The 23,836-nt window shown below is 40.1% G+C and overlaps 1 protein-coding gene across 2 annotated transcripts in view; it reads right to left on the bottom strand.

Moving 5' to 3' along the window:
- NWD2 (NACHT and WD repeat domain containing 2) overlaps window positions 1–23,836 on the bottom strand; it is a 253,510-nt gene that overhangs the window by 146,489 nt on the left and 83,185 nt on the right. The window contains exon 1 of one of the 2 annotated variants that reach the window (XM_075859004.1): window positions 21,490–21,550. The exons of the other annotated variant lie outside the window; for it this stretch is intronic. The gene's annotated coding sequence lies outside the window, so the exon portion shown is untranslated. Of the gene's footprint in view, window positions 1–21,489; window positions 21,551–23,836 lie in introns of those variants that run through there. 2 annotated transcript variants of the gene reach the window in all.

Here is a 23,836-nt window from a genome sequence, read left to right as displayed (position 1 = left end):
GCAGCAGCAGACACCCCAGGGCCTCCTTAGAAGAGTGGCTTATGCATAAAACGCCTAGGCGGGGTATGCTGCAATTTGGAATATCTTCCCCCAGACCCATAGTGGCACATGGGATTAGGCAGTGTAGAGCTTGCTGCAACATTTCTACAGTTTGTTGTACTTTGTCAGAGACTGTAACCATTACGCTTGTGTGATTCTCCATGAGAAGAAATAAAGTTGTTTGTTTGCTTGCATCATCTAGTGTCTGCGACATTTTTGATGGTGGCGTCGGACCCCCATAATAATATTCTCCAGGCTAATTAACTTTTTCAGTTACCATTGGTGTTTATAAAAGAGTTTGTTATCTGTGCTGCAATCAGTGCACAATGGTAAAGTTTCCCATCTTCTGTACCTCAGGCACGAGAGTTACATTGTAACTGGGACACTCGCTGCCTACAGGTACTGTCTATATTAAGAATTTTTATTTTCTAGTGGTAAAAATGTTCCATAAGGTTGGTGATGTAATTGTTTTATAACATTGGTGTTTATTCTCTTGCTTGTACTTATGTATAGTGCTCTCCTTTCTTTTATACTCCAGAAATTTACTGATTTGAGGTACAGACTTCAAGAGCAATTGCAACCAAATTGTAATGGATGCATGGACAAAATGCAATGCACTAAAAAAAACAAAAAAAAAAACACGTTTCCACTTGAGATTAAGATGTCATTTGGCCTGGATTCATGTCTTCTGTTTGTGGAAGATATCTGATGTTCTCTTTTAAAACAATCCTTTATTTTGCTGCTGATTAAGACATTGTAGGACCTACTAGATCTGTATATCTATTATATATTTTCGAAAGTTTGTTTGAAGCCCGATTTTTCATTGGTTTAAAATGGATCACGTCATCGAGGCCACCATACTAACAGGATGTGCCAAGGGGGAAGTTGTCTTTATTCCTCGCATTTCCCTCGCTCCCATAGCAACCAACAAACGTATCTCCTGCTCATAAATCTCCCTCCTTATATCACAGATGCATCCAACAGCAGCCAATCAGAGTACATGGTTTATTCCTCAAGTGCGGTGTAGAGCTGCGATTGGTTGCTGTGGGGAGCGCCAGGTGATCGCAGGTGAACGCTGCAAGTCCAAAGTTTGAGCAAATATTTGCTGAACGCGGCATCTGACCCCGAGTCCTGACCCCTGCTACACCTGCTGTCCCCTCTGCTACACCTACTGTCTCCGAGTCCTGACCCCCCTGCTACACCCGCTGTCCCCGAGTCCTGACCCCCCCTGCTACACCCGCTGTCCCCTCGGCTACACCTACTGTCCCCGAGCGCTGTGCCCTCTGCTACACCTATTGTGCCCGAGTCCTGTCCCCCTGTTATACCCACTGTCCCCGAGTCCTGTCCCCTCTGCTACACGCCCTGTCCCCGAGCCCTGACCCCCTGCTACACCCGCTGTCCCCGAGTCCTGTCCCCTCTGATACACCCGCTGTCCCCGAGTCCTGACCCCCTGCTACACCCGCTGTCCCCGAGTCCTGACCCCCTGCTACACCCACTGTCCCCGAGTCCTAACCCCCTGCTATACCCACTGTCCCCGAGTCCTGACCCCCTGCTACACCCGCTGTCCCCGAGTCCTGACCCCCTGCTACACCCGCTGTCCCAGAGTCCTGACCCCCTGCTACACCTACTGTCCCCGAGTCCAGACCCCTGCTACACCTACCGTCCCCGAGTCCTGACCACCTGCTACACCCACTGTCCCCGAGTCCTGACCCCCTGCTGCACCTACTGTCCCCGAGTCCTGACCCCCTGCTTCACCCGCTGTCCCCGAGTTCTGACCCCCTGCCCGCTGTCCCCGAGTCCTGAACCCAATGCTATACACCCTCTGTCCCCGAGTCCTCTGCTACACCTACTATCCCTGAGTCCTGTCCCCTCTGCTACACCCGCTGTCCCCGAGTCCTGACCCCCTGCTACACCTACTGTCCCCGAGTCCTGTCCCTCTACTACACCCGCTGCTCTCCCAGAGTCCTGTCCCCTGCTACACCCGCTGTCCCCCTGCTACACCCGTTGTCCCCCTGCTACACCCGTTGTCCCTCTTCTACACCTGCTGTCCATCTTCTACACTCGCTTTCCCTCTTCTACACCCGCTGTCCCACTTCTACACCCGCTGTCCCCCTGCTACACCAGCTGTCCCTCTTCTACACCCACTGTCCCCCTGCTACATGCGCTGTCCCTCTTCTACACCCACTGTCCCCCTGCTACACCCGCTGTTCCCCTGCTACACTGTACTATAGACAATCCTCTGCTACACCGCTGTCCCTCTACTCTACACCCGCTGTCCCTCTACTCTACACCCGCTGTCCCTCTACTCTACACCCGCTGTCGCTCTAGTCTACACCTGCTGTCCCTCTATTCTACACCCACTGTCCCTCTGCTACACCCACTGTCCCTCTGCTACACCCACTGTCCATCTACAACACCCACTGTTCCTCTACTACATCTCCTGTCCCTCCATTACACCTCCCGTCCCTTTACTACAGCTGCTGCATCTCTAATATACCTCCTGTCCCTCTACTACACTTTCTGTCTCTCTACTACACCTCCTGTCCCTATACTACACCAAAAGTCCCTGCACTACACTTGCTTTCCCTCTAAAACACCAACATTCTCTCCTCTTTACTGATCTTCCCTCTACTACACCTCCTGTCCATATACTACACCTCCCCTCCCTCTACTACACCTCCAGTCCATATACCACATCTCCCCTCCCACTACTACACCTCCTGTCCATATACAACACATCCCCTCCCTCTACAGCACCTCCAGTCCATATACCACATCTCCCCTCCCACTACTACACCTCCTGTCCATATACAACACATCCCCTCCCTCTACAGCACCTCCAGTCCATATACCACACCTCCCCTCCCTCTATTACACCTCCTGTTCATGTTTACAAGAAAGCGTTGGCATAGAAACATGCAGTCCTATATCAACACTATATAAATCTGTCATGAATATATTGCTCCATTTCATTTCTTTTATGCTTCCAATAACATTATTTAAACTCTCTAGCAATTAAATTCATATCAAGAGGTAGCAATTAAATTCATACTGAGATATTTAAATAGTGACCTTTTACTCTATCTATACCGTAAGTCAACCTCCCAAGCAATGCCGAGTATAAAAGCTAGTAGTTGTATATGCCATAATGAAAACACGTCCATAATATTCTCTGAAAAAAATATTTTAATAATCTTCAAGCCAATGCATCACAAAGTAGTGGTGAGAGCATGGTATGAATAGATGATACAGTTAAAATCAGGAGTGGGAAGTTTTTTCTGTATGGAATCTACTTTTTGTGGAGCCTGGGTTAGGTGATCTACCAGGTGCCCAGGTACAAGCATGTTGCTGTAAATTTTTAGAATACCAGTTTTTCAGATGCCCGGTGTCCCCATTACAGTGATAGCAGCCATAGTTAAAGACTATAATTAGACAAAAAAGTCTCCCAGGACACATGAATACTTAGGTGGGAATTATAGGTATCAACCACCTACATGGGTTGCTAGAGATAGAGACTCCAACAGGAATATATATATAAACTAGAGAAAAAAAGAGTCCATTGCTATCATTTATGACAAAAATTTATTAATTGTAGACAAAACAGAGAATCTAAAAAACAGATCTATATCTGGATCACCATTTGAATGTACACTATCATAACAGGTACAGAGAGTATACATAGCATAAGAAAATCTGTGTAAGACCCAACAGATCGTTGGTAATAAACTTACCCATGCAAAATGGCGTGATTACATGACCCAGAAGGTAAGGTAGCGCCCCTTGAGAAAGCTAGACTTGCGAAACAAGCGTCGGGGTGCTACCTTACCTTCTGGGTCTTAAACATATTTACCCTATTTGTGACTTCAATTAGTCACATCTAAACTCTCACAGTGAGTTCTCTACTCTCCTTTTTCGACAGAGGTGGTTTTTAGATGTACATATTTGAGTAGATATATTTCTAATCCTGGTATAAAGATCATGTGATTTTCTCATGCTATGTATACTCTGTACCTGTGATGATAGTGTACATTCAAATGGTGATCCAGATATAGACCTGTTTTTTAGATTCTCTGTTTTATCTACAATTAATACATTTCTATTTTTGTCATAAATGATAGCAATGGACTCTTTTTTTTTCTCTAGTTTATATATAGTTAAAGACTATGTACACTTTTGCAAGCTTTTGTTTTTTATTTATTAAATGAATGTTTCAGGTGATTTAAAACATTTTTCAGATTGACTTTTATTAAAAATTGTTCCAATTTTTTTTCCAATACAGCTTCTATGTACCCTTTATATACAGAAGCTGCATTGTTCACCTTGAGCCGATTCCATCAGTTCAGCTGAGCTGATGACTCGTCTGAGAGTGTGTCTAACACACAGAATCAATCACCATAATATCGATCACATCTAAGTTGATGAACACACAGTGACTCTGTAAATAGTACCACACAGTGACCCTGTAAATAGCCACACAATGCCCCCTGTAGATAGTGCCACACAGTGCCCCCTGTAGATAGTGCCATGCATTGTCCCTTGTAAATAGTGGTGTACAGTGCCCTCTGTAGACAGTGACACACAGTGCCACTTGTAGATAGTGCCACAAAGTGCCACTTGTAGAAAAGGCCACAAAGTGTCCTCTGTGGATGGTGCCACACACAGTGCCCTCGGTAGATAGTGCCACCCATACAGTGCCTATTTTTGAATGTGCCACACAGTGCCCCTTGTAGAAAGTGCTACACAGTTACCCCTGTAGAAAGTGCCACATAGTGCTGTCTGTAGAAAGTGCCATACAATGCCTCCTGTATAAAGTGACACACAATGTGCCTCCTGTAGAAAGTGTCATGCACAGTACCCCTGTAGAAAGTGCAGGCCTGGCCTCTTCTGACTAAGCCTGCTTTAGTGGAATGATGCACATCACACCACCTACATCACAAGAAAAGCGCAAAATGGCAGGCAACTCATGGTTCCCTGTACCCGCCAGTGCTAAGTGAGGCAGTTCAATTGTATCTGAATCCTAAGGATACGGATATAGTTGAGTGCAGGAGTCCGGACAGTTGGCATCCACGGACCACCAGTTGAGTTTCCCTGACATAAAGCATACCTCTAGGCAATAATGCAAACTTGAAAGTTCTTCTGAATCCTTATGTGCAGTAGCTGAGTGCAGCATGTACCATGTAAGTTTAGATATTTGTACTGTAGTCTATTTCATACTAAATGTGTTTGATCCCTTTTACCAGGAGGCAGTGTGAGCACTTTGATAGGTACATACTTAGAACTCAACTGTTTGGCCACATGTCTTACAGCAGAGTAAAGCGTGCCATTGTCTGATCCACAGACGACCAGCAGAGTTTGAAACAAGTTTGATAGCAGTTATGTATATTTATGCAGAACTGCAATATGTTACACAGTAGAGCAAAGGAAAAGCAAAGATCTATAAGTTATATAAGTAAAAAATTTGATATTTTGTTAAAAGCATAATTGCATGTTAACTCTCATGGGGCTTATTTCTCTGTCACCAAATCATCCGGAGGATCAGGTTTTCTGGCAGTCAATTAGTGTGAGAACAATTTTTCTATCTATCGATCTATCTATCTATCTATCTATCTATCTATCTATCTATCTATCTATCTATCTATCTATCTATCTATCTATCTATCTATCTATCTATCTATCTATCTATCTATCTATCTATCTATCTATCATTTATCCATCTATCATCATCTATTTATCTATCTTTCTTTCTTTCTTTCCTCTTTTAAAAAAATGAAAAGGAATGTCGTGAAGTGTAGTTTAACAGGGACAGTGAAACATGAAGTACTTAGTTTCTTGTTTCTATGACAATCAATATAAAAATCAATGTCTAGGTTGATCAATTCAATGTATTTTACTATAAATAGGTGCAGAATTATATGGCTGATAAACTCCATAAATTCTTTGGAGGGGTTGTTAATTTCCTTGTACAGACCTTTAAATTCCCTTCTTTCCTTCACACTGCTATAGATGTAAGTGGTAGCAGTTTTATATTGTATATTGTATCTAGCAGTAATTTGCTCACACAAGCTTCCAGGCTGTGTAAACAAATAGACACAACATTTCAAGGCTCCTATTTTGGTTGTTTATTTTGTTGAATCATTTTTCCCTAGCTATTACTCTTCAGCCTAATATGACGGATGATAAATGTGACAATATAGAAGGCAGCGAGGAACAAGTATTCCCAAAACAACTGAGAGATTTGCCAGGAAAATGTTCTGATCATTAATAGCTACAGAGACTGTTTCTGTACTCAGTCTGTATGTGTGTGGGAATGTCTTAATTAAAGTGTTTCCCAAAAAAGTAACACTTTGTCCATGAACTTGTGGATTAATATATAGCAAATGGTTATGATAAAAACGGACATAAAAATTCTATAAATTGTGCTTCTCTAGGTAAAGTAACATTCAGTAGACGTATTGGTAGCTGAATTATTGCTGGACCCTAAATGTCAACTCAAAATCATAAAAAGTGAAGATTAAAGATAAGTAAGTAGATAAGTAATACAAATAAAACACGTTCTTTCTATGTTAAAAGATTGTCCTAGAGTATAAGGAAAGAAACCAGCTGCAGGAAATGTGATAAAATAACACAAGAAATATAATTCACCTATTAAATCCCCTGCCACTCTGGTGGTCCCCAAGAGTCTTTGTTTACTTTTCATGCAGCGATGACAGGCAAATGACTGGCCTAAGCTGTCATGATTCGTACATGCTAGAATCCTTACTGAGATCAGTGATTCGCTGCAGTGGTCACGTAAAGGTACGGCATATCATCACTCCAAGAACATAAACAAAGACCAGTGCTGGAGCGGCGGGGGATGTCATAGTTGAGTAATGTTTGGTTTGTTATTTTATCACATTATCTGTCACTAATTTATTTTCTTATACTTCCAGACAACCCCTTTAATTACATGAGCTTCTTCAGGGCCCACATTGGACATAGTGTACAGTAAACATAAAATGGAGCCACAGTCACCTAATGTTCAGAGGAGCTGGTAGGGAGATATATAACACATATAGCACAGGTCAAGAGCAGCACAGTACATGGAGAGCAATACAAAACATGTACTACAGGTAAAGAGCAGTAGAATTAATGTAGTACAGGTAGAGAGCAGTACATTACATGTAGTACATGTAAATGGCAGTAGAATTCATGTAGTGCAGGTAGAGATCTGTACTGTACGTACATGTAAAGAGCAGTACAGTACATGTAGTACAGGTAGAGAGTAGTACATGCAGTACAGGTGGAGAGCAGGACAGTACAAGCAGTACAGGTAGAGAACAGTACAGTGCACGTAGTACATGTAGAGGGCAGTACAGTACAGGTAGAGAGTAGTACTGTGATTGTAGTACAGGTAGAGAGCAGTACAGAATATGCAGTACAGGTAGATAGCAGTACAATATATGTAGTACAGATAGATAGCAGTACAGTACATGTAGTACATGTAGAGAGCAGGACAGTACATGTAGTACAGGTAGAAAACAGTACAGTGCATGTAGTACAGGTAGAGAGCAGTACAGTATATGTAGTACAGGTAGATAGCAGTACAGTACATGTGGTGAGCAGTACAGTACATATAGTAAAGGTAGAGAGTAGTACCGTACATGTAGTACAGGTAGAGAGCAGTACAGTATATGCAGTACAGGCAGATAGCAGTACAGTATATGTAGTACAGGTAGATAGCAGTACAGTACATGTGGTGAGCAGTACAGTACATATAGTAAAGGTAGAGAGTAGTACCGTACATGTAGTACAGGTAGAGAGCAGTACAGTATATGCAGTACAGGCAGATAGCAGTACAGTATATGTAGTACAGGCAGATAGCAGTACAGTATATGTAGTACAGGCAGATAGCAGTACAGTATATGTAGTACATGTAGAGAGCAGGACATTACATGTAGAATAGGTAGAGAGAAGAACAGTACATGAAGTACAGTACATGCAGTACAGGTAGATATCAGTACAGTATATGTAGTACAGCTAGATAGCAGTACAGTACATGTAGTAAATGTAGTGAGCAGGACAGTACATGTAGTACAGGTAGAGAACAGTACAGTACATGTACTACATATAGAGAACAAGACAGTAAATATAGCACAGGTATAGAGCAGTACAGTACATGTAGTATAGGTAGATAGCAGTACAGTACATGAAGTATAAGGTAGAGAGCAGTATAGTACATGTAGTACAGGTAGATAGCAGTCCAGTACATGTAGTCCTGGTAGATAGCAGTAAAGTACATATAGTACAGGTAGAGAGCAGTACAGTACATGTAGTACAGGTAGATAGCAGTATAGTACATAAAGTACAGGTAGAGAGCAGTACAATACATGTAGTACAGATAGAGAGAGCAGTACAGTAAATATAGTACAGGTAAAGAGCAGTACAGTACATGTAGTATAGGTAGAGAGCAGTACAGTACATGTAGTAAGGGTAGAGAGCAGTACAGTACATGTAAAACAGGTGGAGAGCAGTACAGTACATGTAGTACAGATAGAGAGCAGTATAGTACATGTAGTACAGGTATAGAATAGTACACTACATGTAAAACAGGTAGAGAGCAGTACAGTACATGTAGTACAGGTAGAAAGCAGTACAGTATATGTAGTACAGCTAGAAAACAGTACAGTACATGTAGTACAGTTAGATAGCAGTAGAGTATATGTAGTACAGGTAGAGAACAGTACATGTAGTACAGGTAAAAAGCAGTATAGTGTATGTAGTACAGGTAGAGAACAGAACAGTACATGTAGTCCTGGTAGATAGCAGTAAAGTACATATAGTACAGGTAGAGAGCAGTACAGTACATGTAGTACAGGTAGATAGCAGTATAGTACATAAAGTACAGGTAGAGAGCAGTACAATACATGTAGTACAGATAGAGAGAGCAGTACAGTAAATATAGTACAGGTAAAGAGCAGTACAGTACATGTAGTACAGGTAAAGAGCAGTACAGTACATGTAGTAAGGGTAGAGAGCAGTACAGTACATGTAAAACAGGTAAAGAGCAGTACAGTGCAGGTAGTACAGGTAGAGAACAGTACAGTACATAAAGTACAGGTAGAAAGCCGTACAGTAAGTGTAGTATATAGAGGTGTATATATAGTGTATATATAGTACAGGTAGAGAACAGTACAGTACATGTAGTACAGGTAGCGAGCAGTACAGTACTTGTAGTAAGGGTAGAGAGCAGTATAGTGCATGTAAAACAGGTGGAGAGCAGTACAGTGCAGGTAGTACAGGTAGAGAGCAGTACAGTATATAATGTACAGGTAGAAAGCAGTACAGTAAGTGTAGTACAGGTAGAGAGCAGTACAGTAAATGTAGTACAGGTAGATAACAGTACAGTACATGTAGAGAGCAGGACAGTACATGTAGTGCAGGTAAATAGCAGTACAGTACGTGAAGTACAAGTAGAGAATAGAACAGTACATGTAGTACATGTAGAGAGTAGTATAGTATATGCCGTACAGGTAGAGAACAGTACAGTACATGTAGTACAGGTAGAGAATAGAACAGTACATGTAGTACACGTAGAGAGTAGTTTAGTGTATCTAGTACAGGTAGAGAATAGTACTGTACATGTAGTACAGGTAGAGAGCAGTAAACTACATGTAGTACATGTAGAGAGCAGTACAGTATATGTAGTACAGGTAGAGAACAGTATAGTACATGAAGCACAGGTAGAGAACAGTGCAGTACACGTAGTACAGGTAGAAAGCAGTACAATAAAAGTAGTACAGGTAAAGAGCAGTATAGTGCATGTAAAACAGGTAGAGAGCAGTACAGTACATGTAGTACAGATAGAGAGCAGTACAATGCATGTAGTACAGGTAGATAGCCGTACAGTAAATATAGTACAGGTAGAGAGCAGTACAGTACATGTAGTACAGGAAGAGAGTAGTACCGTACATGTAGTACAGGTAGACAGCAGTACAGTATATGCAGTACAGGTATATAGCAGTACAGTATATGTAGTACAGCTAGATAGCAGTACAGTACATGTAGTAAATGTAGTGAGCAGGACAGTACATGTAGTATAGGTAGAGAACAGTACAGTACATGTACTACATATAGAGAACAAGACAGTAAATATAGCACAGGTATAGAGCAGTACAGTACATGTAGTATATGTAGATAGCAGTACAGTACATGAAGTATAAGGTAGAGAGCAGTATAGTACATGTAGTACAGGTAGATAGCAGTCCAATACATGTAGTCCTGGTAGATAGCAGTAAAGTACATATAGTACAGGTAGAGAGCAGTACAGTACATGTAGTACAGGTAGAGAGCAGTACAGTAAATATAGTACAGTGAAAGAGCAGTACCGTGTATATATAGTACAGGTAGAGAACAGTACAGTACATGTAGTACAGGTAGAGAGCAGTATAGTGCATGTAAAACAGGTGGAGAGCAGTACAGTGCAGGTAGTACAGGTAGAGAGCAGTACAGTACATAAAGTACAGGTAGAAAGCAGTACAGTAAATGTAGTACAGGTAGATAACAGTACAGTACATGTAGTACATGTAGAGAGCAGGACAGTACATGTAGTGCAGGTAGAGAGCAGTACTGTACATATAGTGCAGGTAAATAGCAGTACAGTACGTGAAGTACAGGTAGAGAATGGAACAGTACATGTAGTACAGATAGAGAGTAGTATAGTATATGTCGTACAGATAGCGAATAGTACAGTGCATGTAGTACAGGTAGAGAATAGAACAGTACGTGTAGTACACTTAGAGAGTAGTTTAGTGTATGTAGTACAGGTAGAGAACAGTACTGTACATGTAGTACAGGTAGAGAGCAGTAAACTACATGTAGTACATGTAGAGAGCAGTACAGTATATGTAGTACAGGTAGAGAGCAGTACAGTACATGAAGCACAGGTAGAGAACAGTACAGTACATGTAGTACAGGTAGAAAGCAGTACAATAAATGTAGTACAGGTAAAGAGCAGTATAGTGCATGTAAAACAGGTAGAGAGCAGTACAGTACATGTAGTACAGATAGAGAGCAGTATAGTACATGTAGTACAGGTATAGAATAGTACACTACATGTAAAACAGGTAGAGAGCAGTACAGTACATGTAGTACAGGTAGAAAGCAGTACAGTATATGTAGTACAGCTAGAAAACAGTACATTACATGTAGTACAGTTAGATAGCAGTAGAGTACATGTAGTACAGGTAGAGAACAGTACATGTAGTACAGGTAAAAAGCAGTATAGTGTATGTAGTACAGGTAGAGAACAGAACAGTACAGTACATGTAGTACAAGTAGAGAGCAGTACAGTACATGTTGTACAGGTAGAGAGCAGTAAAATAAATGTAGTACAGGTAGGTAGAGAGCAGTATAGTGCGTATAAAACAGGTAGAGAGCAGTACAGTGCATGTAGTACAGGTAGAGAGCAGTACAGTGCATGTAGTACAGGTAGAGAGCAGTACAGTAAATGTAGTACAGGTAGAGAGCAGCAGTGTGCATGTAGTACAGGTAGAGAGCAGTACAGTACATGTAGTACAGGTAGAAAGCAGTACATTAAATGTAGTACAGGTAAAGAGCAGTACAGTATATGTAGTACAGGTAGAGAGCAGTACAGTACATGTACTGTAGTAGAGGTAGAGAGCAGTACAGCAGATATAGTACAGACGAGTACCAGTCAAAAATGTAAATGGACATGTGGCCAATGTGCGTCTACTTTCCAATGATATTAATAGGAGCTATGCGAATCATACTGTGTTAATATGCACATACAGTACATGTAGAACAGGTAGAGAGCAGTACAGTAAATGTAGTGCAGGTAAAAAGCAGTATAGTGCATGTAGTACACGTAGATAGCAGTACAGTACATATAGTACAGGTAGAGAATAGTACAGCACATGTAGTACAGGTAGAGAGCAGTACAGTACATGTAGAACAGGTAGAAAGCAGTACAATACATGTAGTATAGGTAGAGAACAGTACAGTATATATAGTACATGTAGAGAACAGTAGTGTACATGTAGTACAGGTAGAAAGCAGTAAAATAAATGTAGTACAGGTAGGTAGAGAGCAGTATAGTGCGTGTAAAACAGGTAGAGAGCAGTGCAGTACATGTAGTACAGGTACAAAGCAGTACAGTAAATGTAGTACAGGTAAAGAGCAGTACAGTAAATGTAGTACAGGTAGAAAACAGTACAGTACATGTAGAACAGGTAGATAGCAGTACAGTATATGTAGTACAGGAAAAGAACAGTACAGTGCATGTAGTACAGGTAGAGACTAGTACAGTACATGTAGTACAGGTAGAGAACAGTACAGTGCATGTAGTACATGTAGAGAGCAGTACAGGACATGTAGTACAGGTAGAGAGCAGTACAGTACATGTAGTACAGGTAGAGAACAGTACAGTACATGTAGAACAGGTAGAGAACAATACAGCACATATAGTACTGGTAGAGAGCAGTACAGTACATGTAGAACAGGTAGAGAACAGTACAGTACATGTAGTACTGGTAGAGCTCAGTACAGTAAATGTAGTACAGGTAGAAAGCAGTAAAGTGAATGTAGTACAGGCAGATAGCAGTACAGCAGATATAGTACAAGCGAGTACCGGTCCACAATTTAAATGAACATGTGGCCAACGTGCAGTTACTTTCCAATTTAATTAATAGGAGGTATGAGAATCATACTGTATTAATATGCATATACAGTACAGTACATGTTGTACAAGTAGAAAGCAGTACATTACATGTAGTATAGGTAGAGAACAGTACAGTACAGGTAGAGAACAGTACAGTACATGTAGTACATGTAGAGAGCAGTACAGGACATGTAGTACAGGTAGAGAGCAGTACAGTATATGTAGTACAGGTAGAGAACAGTACAGTACATGTAGAACAGGTATAGAACAATACAGCACATATAGTACAGGTAGAGAGCAGTACAGTACATGTAGAACAGGTAGAAAGCAGTACAATACATGTAGTATAGGTAGAGAACAGTACAGTATATATAGTACATGTAGAGAACAGTAGTGTACATGTAGTACAGGTAGAAAGCAGTAAAATAAATGTAGTACAGGTAGGTAGAGAGCAGTATAGTGCGTGTAAAACAGGTAGAGAGCAGTGCAGTACATGTAGTACAGGTACAAAGCAGTACAGTAAATGTAGTACAGGTAAAGAGCAGTACAGTAAATGTAGTACAGGTAGAAAACAGTACAGTACATGTAGAACAGGTAGATAGCAGTACAGTATATGTAGTACAGGAAAAGAACAGTACAGTGCATGTAGTACAGGTAGAGACTAGTACAGTACATGTAGTACAGGTAGAGAACAGTACAGTGCATGTAGTACATGTAGAGAGCAGTACAGGACATGTAGTACAGGTAGAGAGCAGTACAGTACATGTAGTACAGGTAGAGAACAGTACAGTACATGTAGAACAGGTAGAGAACAATACAGCACATATAGTACTGGTAGAGAGCAGTACAGTACATGTAGAACAGGTAGAGAACAGTACAGTACATGTAGTACTGGTAGAGCTCAGTACAGTAAATGTAGTACAGGTAGAAAGCAGTAAAGTGAATGTAGTACAGGCAGATAGCAGTACAGCAGATATAGTACAAGCGAGTACCGGTCCACAATTTAAATGAACATGTGGCCAACGTGCAGTTACTTTCCAATTTAATTAATAGGAGGTATGAGAATCATACTGTATTAATATGCATATACAGTACAGTACATGTTGTACAAGTAGAAAGCAGTACATTACATGTAGTATAGGTAGAGAACAGTACAGTACAGGTAGAGAACAGTACAGTACATGTAGTACATGTAGAGAGCAGTACAGGACATGTAGTACAGGTAGAGAGCAGTACAGTACATGTAGTACAGGTAGAGAACAGTACAGTACATGTAGAACAGGTATAGAACAATACAGCACATATAGTACTGGTAGAGAGCAGTACAGTACATGTAGAACAGGTAGAGAACAGTACAGTACATGTAGAAAAGGTAGAGAACAGTACAGTACATGTAGTACTGGTAGAGCTCAGTACAGTAAATGTAGTACAGGTAGAAAGCAGTAAAGTGAATGTAGTACAGGCAGATAGCAGTACAGCAGATATAGTACAAGCGAGTACCGGTCCACAATTTAAATGAACATGTGGCCAACGTGCAGTTACTTTCCAATTTAATTAATAGGAGGTATGAGAATCATACTGTATTAATATGCATATACAGTACAGTACATGTTGTACAAGTAGAAAGCAGTACATTACATGTAGTATAGGTAGAGAACAGTACAGTACAGGTAGAGAACAGTACAGTACATGTAGTACATGTAGAGAGCAGTACAGGACATGTAGTACAGGTAGAGAGCAGTACAGTACATGTAGTACAGGTAGAGAACAGTACAGTACATGTAGAACAGGTATAGAACAATACAGCACATATAGTACTGGTAGAGAGCAGTACAGTACATGCTGTACAAGTAGAAAGCAGTACATTACATGTAGTATAGGTAGAGAACAGTACAGTGCATGTAGTACATGTAGAGAGCAGTACAGGACATGTAGTACAGGTAGAGAGCAGTACAGTACATGTAGTACAGGTAGAGAACAGTACAGTACATGTAGAACAGGTATAGAACAATACAGCACATATAGTACTGGTAGAGAGCAGTACAGTACATGTAGAACAGGTAGAGAACAGTACAGTACATGTAGAAAAGGTAGAGAACAGTACAGTACATGTAGTACTGGTAGAGCTCAGTACAGTAAATGTAGTACAGGTTGAAAGCAGTAAAGTGAATGTAGTACAGGCAGATAGCAGTACAGCAGATATAGTACAAGCGAGTACCGGTCCACAATTTAAATTAACATGTGGCCAACGTGCAGTTACTTTCCAATTTAATTAATAGGAGGTATGAGAATCATACTGTATTAATATGCATATACAGTACAGTACATGTTGTACAAGTAGAAAGCAGTACATTACATGTAGTATAGGTAGAGAACAGTACAGTACAGGTAGAGAACAGTACAGTACATGTAGTACAGGTAGAGAGCAGTACAGTACATGAAGTACAGGTAGAGAACAGTACAGTACATGTAGTACAGGTAGAAAGCAGTACAATAAATGTAGTACAGGTAGAAAACAGTACAGTATATGTAGTACAGGTAGAGAGAAGTACAGTATATGTAGTGCAGGTAGATAGCAGTACAGTACATGTAGTACAGGTAGAAAGCAGTACAATAAATGTAGTACAGGTAGAGAGCAGTATAGTGCTTGTAAAACAGGTAGAGAACAGTACAGTGCATGTAGTACAGGTAGATAGCAGTACAGTACATGTAGTACACGTAGAGAGTAGTACAGTACATGTAGTACAGGTAGAGAACACTACAGTAAGTGTAGTACAGGTAGATAGCAGTGCAACAGATATAGTACAAGCGAGTACCGGTCCACAATTTAAATGGACGTGTGGCCAACGTGCGGTTACTTTCCAATGAAATTAATAGGAGCTATGAGAATCATACTGTATTAATATGCATATACAGTACAGTACATGCAGTACAGGTAGAGAGCAGTACAGTTAATGTAGTACAGGTAGAAAACAGTACAGTACATGTAGTACAGGTAGATAGCAGGATAGTACATGTAGTACAGGTAGAGAACAGAACTGTACACGTAGTACAGGTAGAGAACAGAACAGTACACGTAGTACATGTAGGGAACAGTACAGTACATGTAGAACAGGTAGAGATCAGTACAGTAAATGTAGTACAGGTAGAGTGAAGTTCAGTACATGTAGTATCGGTAGAGAGCGGTACAGTACATGTACAGGTATAGAGCTGTACAGTACATGTAGAACAGGTAGAGAGCAGTACAGTGCATGTAGTAGAGGTAGAGAGCAGTACAGTGCATGTAGTACAGGTAGAGAGTAGTACAGTACATGTAATACAGGTAGAGAGCAGTACAGTACATGTAGTACAGGTAGAGAACAGTACAGTACATGTACTACAGGTAGAGAGCAGTACAGTAAATATAGTATAGGTAGAGAGCAGTACAGTACATGTAGTACAGGTAGAGAGCAGTACAGTACATGTAGAACAGGTAGAGAGCAGTACAGTGCGTGTAGTAGAGGTAGAGAGTAGTACAGTACATGTAGTACAGGTAGAGAGCAGTACAGTACATGTAGTACAGGTAGAGAACAATACAGTACATGTAGTACAGGTAGAGAGCAGTACAGTACATGTAGTACAGGTAGAGATCAATACAGTAAATGTAGTACAGGTAGAAAGTAGTACAGTGAACGTACTACAGGCAGATAGCAGTACAGCAGATGTAGTACAAGCGAGTATCGGTCCACAATTTAAATGGACATGTGGCCAACGTGCGGTTACTTTCTAATTTCATTAATACGAGCTATGAGAATCATACTGTATTACTATGCACATCATAGAAAGTAAAGAGATTAGTTCTGTATAATGCCATGTATTAACTCCTTAAATGGTTTATATGAGATTAAAGAAACCCCACCTCAGTCTATGGGTTGAGTCTGGTGAAAAAGTGCGGAGGAGATGGACTGCTGCGCAGAGCCCTGGATTTAACCCCACTGAGCACCTTTGGGAGTGTAATACTGACTATAAGCCAAGCCTTATCAACCAACATCATAGCACAAACTGATTTATACTCTAGTGTAATGGTCCCCAACATGTGGCTCGGGCTGTTTCCGTAACTGCCATTCACTACTATGGGACTTCCGTAAGCACAGTAGCACAGAGAGCTACGCTGTTTTCTTTTTCATGGTCAGAAATCACACGCTTCAATGGGAACGCAGAGGGATAGAAGGGGTTTTATGGGCCTTGTTCTAGAGATAGGTGCGGGGCCCAGAGGAGGGACCAGTATTTATCTGACATTTATGACATATCCTATGGATATTTCAAAGAATGGATATGTCATCATTTATGGATATGTCATAAATCTCCCTGATGGGAATACCCCTTTAACTGCTGTCTATTGTAAAATTTTGATGCAGTGTGCTAAAAAGCAAACTTGGCTCTGCTATATTATTACCTCCCTCAAATGTTTCTAGTGATCTAGTCTCTGGTTCCTAAAAATGTAATCTCACTAGTGTATCAAGGTAGACATACTGGAAAAAAATTAACTAACTTTGTATGTCACCAAATCTTGTAAAATGAAGTTTCCTTAAATTGGCATCATTATCTGATGGTCTCCAGGGAAATGATTGCCGCAGGGCCTAGAATTTGACTCAGTTTATATTTGTGGTAATTTATAACATTTGCCATTAGAGAAATAGAGATGCTGTAATTAGGGGGAATTAAAGTAATTAGGATCCATGATAGATAGTTAGGTTGATGAAATAAAATTGAACAGCAAGCTGATTCCATTCCCTGAGTGTAGCTCACTGCACATTAGTAATATGTTATTTGTTTGCTTCCTCCTTAATTAATATTGGGTTTTACTTTACTTAAAATATGTGTGAATTTTTACTTAAAAAATATTTTCAAAGATTTCTACCCACAGATGCAAATAACAGGTCAAAGATTTGCTTTACAGCAGTCACAGGGACATATAAAACCCTCATTGACTTCTAAGGGAGGGTGTTGTGGGCATTCTCTGTGACCTGTTCAGAGGTCATTGTGCGGGAGGGGGTGAGCTGTCCCTATCACCTATTGTCAATGGTGGATCCTATGTTATCTGCCTCTAGTTTGGGAAAGGCTCCATTGAGTGAGCTGAAACTCGCACATTATGGGTGAATATAGGCTCTTCCTTCTCAATTTTTGGCCACTTTGCCGAGGTCCAGTGGTGTGCACTGCTTACACTCATTTTTTTTTCTTTGTTGTTTTTTTTTATAGTAGAGGTGTTACCTTTCTAAAAAAAAACATGTAGGCATGTGGAAGTGTCAACCTACTGTGAAGCTCAGTGGCCAATGTGAAAACGGCAAGATTTTTTTTAATATACAATTTGACATGGAAAAAAGCAAACCAAAAAACAACCTACACAATAGGTCATTTTCTGACCATAGATTCCCTGTAGATGAATGTTATCTTAGTATTCAGTAATATAAAGAATGGGCACTGATTAATACAAATGGCTGGCTATCAATGCTAAAATATGAAATTCCTTTTTCTGTGGTTTAATGTATATGGATCTCCCAAGTATCTGATTAATGAAATGGTTGTCTCATCAAATGCATTAATGGCATAATGCTATTATATGGCACCATTGTCCAGTTGGCAGGGGTCCAACTACTGTGCCCTAATCGATTGAACAAAGTGCCAGTGGTTCAAGGACAGCGATGTGTCACTTTGTCTCCTAATGGCTTTGCTTGGATTTGTCAGGGTGGACATTAAAGTTAATAGCCATTATGTTTTTAAAACTTTTGTAATAAAGATAAGCACAAAAAATAAATATCAATATAAACACCTTATTATATTTAAGGACACGTTCAGATGTAATAGTATAGCAATATGTGTCAAAAGGGATAGGGCTTGGGTTGTCTACTATAGTGACTAAGAAAGCTAAGTCCTCCCGTTTATCCTAGGCCATCAGTTTTTTAAGACTGGAAAACCCTTTATCTCACCTAACATTTGGTCACCTTTCAAAGATGTATATACCTACATAGAGAATCTTGGATACTCAAAATGTGTCCCTTTAAATTTTAAGCTATGCATTATAGTATTATCTAAACACAATGTGCAATTCCGCACTCCTAACTTTTCTTATACAGTTTTCTCCATGTCATTGTGTTTAATGGGGATTGACTTGTACTTTATATCAATTACCACAATCTGTAACACAGGCAAAGCAAAATTGACTCTGATACATCAGATGGAAGATTTTATTTCATTACTGGGTTTTTTTCAGCAGCTACAGTCCTGATTGTGCTCGTTTCAGATTCAAGAGGCTTTACTTAATGAGTATTAACATAAGAAGCGGCCATTATCTTTATGTTTTAGAAATATAAATACTTCCTTTAACTATTAGTTCCTATATGTCTTGTATGGAAATGTACCATTTAAAGGAACAAGCAATGCAATATGTGAGAATGTCTGCTGAAAATTAGCACCAAAGAAGATCTTTATGGTTTGTTCACCATGTCCTTTTTTTTTATAGAGCCTTAATGATGAAAAAAAAAACAGTGCTCAAAATTTTCACAGATGTGTAAGTAAAATCCCATACACGCCCTTCAACGTGAAAGTGTACAAAAGTGTATCTCCTTACTGTCGTTGACTCGGAGGCCCCCACAGAAAGTTATCCAGGATTTAAAAACTGATTTCCTATCCTTAGGCTTGCTGATACTACATTAATTCCATACTGGTGATCACTTTGGTCGGTGATCTCAGACCACCAGTGATTTCCAGAACAAAGGGGATCTATAGATCAAACCCCTTTGGCACAGCACAGAGTTTTTTGTTATTGGAAATCTGACACAACATTCTAAGCACATTGTTTCTGGTGAAATTGGACCTTTGATTAGAATTTGTCAGATTTTTAGTAACAGAAAGCTTTTCATTCTGATATGTCTAACACATTAGAAGGTCATTTTGACTGTATTGCTTGCTTAAAGACTTATTCAATAAGTGAGTGGAAATTGTAAAACCTTTTTAAAATATATTAAAGGGCCGATAAGAAGAAAATTATTGTCTCATTTGGGCACTGCATGGTACAAGGAGATACAAGAGGGGAGGTGTCAATAGAAAGTTCAGCACTGAACCTCATCCAATCTAAGGCCCTGTTCACACTTAGGTTTTTTTTACACTTTTTTGACTCGTAAACTGCGTAGGAAATCGTGCCAAAAAACGGCCGAAAATGCCTCCCATTGATTTCAATGGGAGGCGGACAATTTTTTTTACCGCGAGAGGAATTTTTTACCGCTCGCGGTAAAAAGAAGCGTCATGCCCTATCTGTGTCATGCCCTATCGGGCGTTCATGCCTCTGACCTCCCATTGACATCAATGGGAGGCAGAGAAAGCTTATTTCACTGCGTTTTTGCACGTGACACTCATAGGGTGCGAGACAAAAACGCCGTGAAAATCACGGCAAACCGCCTTAGTGTCCTCTTACATGTAAACGAGCGTCAATCAATGAGACAGCTCGTTTGCTCCTTTTACAATGAGCTAAGTTTAGCGATGAGCGATCGTCACTATGATCTCTGGTCCTCATACATTACTATCATGTCGGCAGCACAGAGATCTGCTGCCAACAACGATAATATTACTTGAAGCATAAACGATGCAATCAGCCTATGAACGAGCGTTTACTCCTTCATCGGCTGATCGTTGCCCTGATTACACAGGGCAAATATCGGGAACAAGTGTTCAGATTAACGCTCGTTTCCCCGATAATTGGCATGTGTAAAAGGGCCCTTAGTCCTGGTCTCCTACTGCACTGGCATAAACTGTAGTTCTGACATTCTATTCCTAAACAATCAGAATGATCAATTCTATAGGTCCCTCCCAGACAGGAGAATGTTTGAAACTCTGCAGTAGTGATTATATTCAGTCAGCAATGTAATATCTCTACCTGCTATATATTCTTGCTCCTGGAATAACTCTTCATGACAGCGAAAATATGAATGTCCAGACAATAGATTAATAAGTAACGTAAAAACAACAACATATGATTTATAGCCCAAGCTCAAGATTCATCTCCCTAGCTGTATTGCCAATGAATACAGTTTATAAAAGAAAAATTAGTTGATGTTATATGTACATTATGCTGCTCCTACATTATTGTATGTATAAATTTATGATAATGTATTTCCTTTTATACTTTATTATTCCTTCAACAAAATCACTGTACACACGAGACCGTTGGAGAACACCAAATATGCAAATAAATGCAAATAAAAAAAAGATATAATGTAAAATGCATATAAATATTAAATAGATTTTTACACACACACACATATATATGTACGCACATATATTTACACATACCGCGATAGTTAGAATCACTTTAATTATATTTCTCAAATATCTCCTTGTTTGTCTATTTTAACTGTGTTTCTTTTTTTTCTGGACTTTTTAACACTTTGTGTAAGCCAGCAGCAGTCAGAAGGCCTTAGGTTCCAGAATTCCCTATCTATTTAATATATTATATGCAAGCTTTCAAGAGTCAGGAGACCAGATCTAGACATCTAGAATGCTTGACTAGACACATGCAGTCCTAGCTGACTTTTTAGGAAGCTCCACTCCTAGGGGTGCTGTAAGAGGCTTAGTGTAAACAATCTGTAGAATCTATAAAATATTAAGCACATACAATTTTAAAACCCATTATTTCTTCTAGTAGCAAAACCACCCAGCTAAAACGATACATTACTAGTGTTAGAAAACAGTTCATCTCCTATAGATCATCATATATAACCAGTAGTCACTGGCACTTCTCATAACAAGTACTACAAAAATACCTAGTGTTGTAGTGTATGACACCGGTTATCAGGCCCAGACTTCAGGATGCTGCTTTATTCTTCAGCTAGGCAATACACTGACGGAGCCGCACCCAGCACTCTGGGTCAAGTCACATAACATTGTAACAATATGCAGCCAGCAATTTAACACATTAATGACCCAGATACTACAAGTGTACCGTCTAAAATTATCCCCTTTCTCTCCCAAATATAAGACAATTGTTCTTTTCACTAGAACAAATTATTTGGTGTAAAAGCCACCAATGGCTCATTTTTAAAGATTTATAATCCTTTTATCGATACAATGACAGGCTTACATTAACAAATGGCTGTTCACTTTGCCGCAAGAGTAGAAGGGCACACAAGTATCCGTACCTGCGGCACGAGTTACATTGGCGATACCTGGGACATTTACATATACTTAGATTACATGGATATATGTAATGAACTATTGGTTGATTAAATGTTTTTAGGATAAATTGTGGAAGAATTGATAAAACGTTAATATGACAATTCAGTAAGTGGAACCAGTTTTTTTAAATATAGCCTACTGTGTAGGTTGGTAATAATTGGCTGGCAATCAGCGATCATGTATTTTACCTGACCAATTCATTTGTCATGTTGTAAGAGTGATTCCGGGGCCAATTAGGACAAGATCCGGAGAGGGATCACCCTAATGTTTAATATCTTACACTCTGCTCTTGCTCCCTCCTCCCCCTCCCCTCTCCATAGACTTCTGTGGGCAGCATGTTACCTGATTGCTCAGTAACCTGATAATCAGTTTCCTTTCTCAAGACGGATTTTAGCAGTGAATTGAAAGTGATTGATCAGTGCCGAACGCAGATGAGGAAGGGAAGTGCCTGATATGTTGAGAAAGAGTCTTTTTTCTCTACAATAAGATACATGTTTCATATAAGTCTTGATTTATGCAACGTTTAGGTCAGTGACCATTTAAAGTTCTTCTTTTTAATTCACTAACAGGAATTTGTTATCATTGTCTGCGTGTCGGTGATTCACAGTGAGCAAGTAGAAATTAAGTAGAATCAGTGCTCGTACGAGCACTGCACCTCTTCAATACAGCTGATCAGTGGGGGTCCCGGGAGTCGAACCCTGACAGATCAGCTATTGATGGCCTTTCCTGAGGATAGGCCATCAATTTCTACTATCAACAGTATATGATCGGTGCGTGTCCGACATCCGGACCCCACACCGATTTGCAACTCTGGCTGCCTTGGAACGGGATGTTTGGAACGGGATGCAGTAGTTGAAGCCAGAAGCAGATAGCTCCGAACACTGCATAGCGGCCGTTTGGCGGAACTGCAGCTCTGCTCCTACTCACATGAATAGGAGCAGGGCTGCAATACTGCAGCTCGGCCGCTATCTTTTACCAGAGCCATCTGCCTCCGGCATCATCGTCCGGCGCCCTGAGGCAGCCGGAGTGCCGGATCAGTGCGGGGTTCGAAAACCCCTTTAAGTCTAATTTTCAATTATAGTAACACACCCTTTGACTGTTTAAATAAGCATATGCTGTCATGTATACAGTGTTGGAGGGGTTTGTTATCAGGTGGATGCTATTAGTAGAATGGTAGGCTTTAACACCTTATGTCTGTCTTATCTTTTATTTGATTTAATATACTATACTATCCTTGCTATTTATGTAATTGAATAAACTTTTTGATACTTCTTCATACCAAATCGGGCAAATAATCTCTTTTTGCTTGGTCTGTCTGCTTCTATGATACCTTTTGAGGAATTCTATACATTTTGTGAATAAAAAAAAAACTGTTTAAGTCAAAGCAAGTTTACATGAAATATAAATTCATCCCCCTCCGTCCCACACACCTCAGCTACGTCCCTGTATCCAAGAACAATATCTAAATCAAAAAAAGCTATAGGGTTTTAAAGGCTATGTACACCTTCGAAAGTGTTTTTTTTTTGTTTTTTTTAAATAAAAATGTCAGTCGGTGTGTTTGGTGCAACTTTCAAATTAGTTTTTATTAAAAAATATTTTTCTCTGTATACAGAGCAGCTGTATCGTTCGCTAAGACCTGAATCCTTATAAACTTAGATGTGATGGATACTGGGTGGACCCTGCGTGTCAGCGGACCTGACGGGTACAGGATTCAGCGAACGATACAGCTGCTCTGTATACAGGATACAAAGCAGCTGTACCTCAAAAAGTTAAAATTATTTTTAACAAAAACGAATTTGAAAGTTGCACCAAACACACTGACTGACATTTAAAAAAATAAATAAATACATAAATCAAGTTGAAAGGTTTACATAGCCTTTAACCCCTTCCCTCTTTAGCCACTTTTGACCTTCCTGACAGAGCCTCATTTTTCAA

The sequence above is a fragment of the Rhinoderma darwinii genome, chromosome 1 (genome assembly GCF_050947455.1).
Source record: "Rhinoderma darwinii isolate aRhiDar2 chromosome 1, aRhiDar2.hap1, whole genome shotgun sequence".
Taxonomy (NCBI): domain Eukaryota; kingdom Metazoa; phylum Chordata; class Amphibia; order Anura; family Rhinodermatidae; genus Rhinoderma; species Rhinoderma darwinii.
This window is presented reverse-complemented; position numbering and strand designations above follow the sequence as displayed.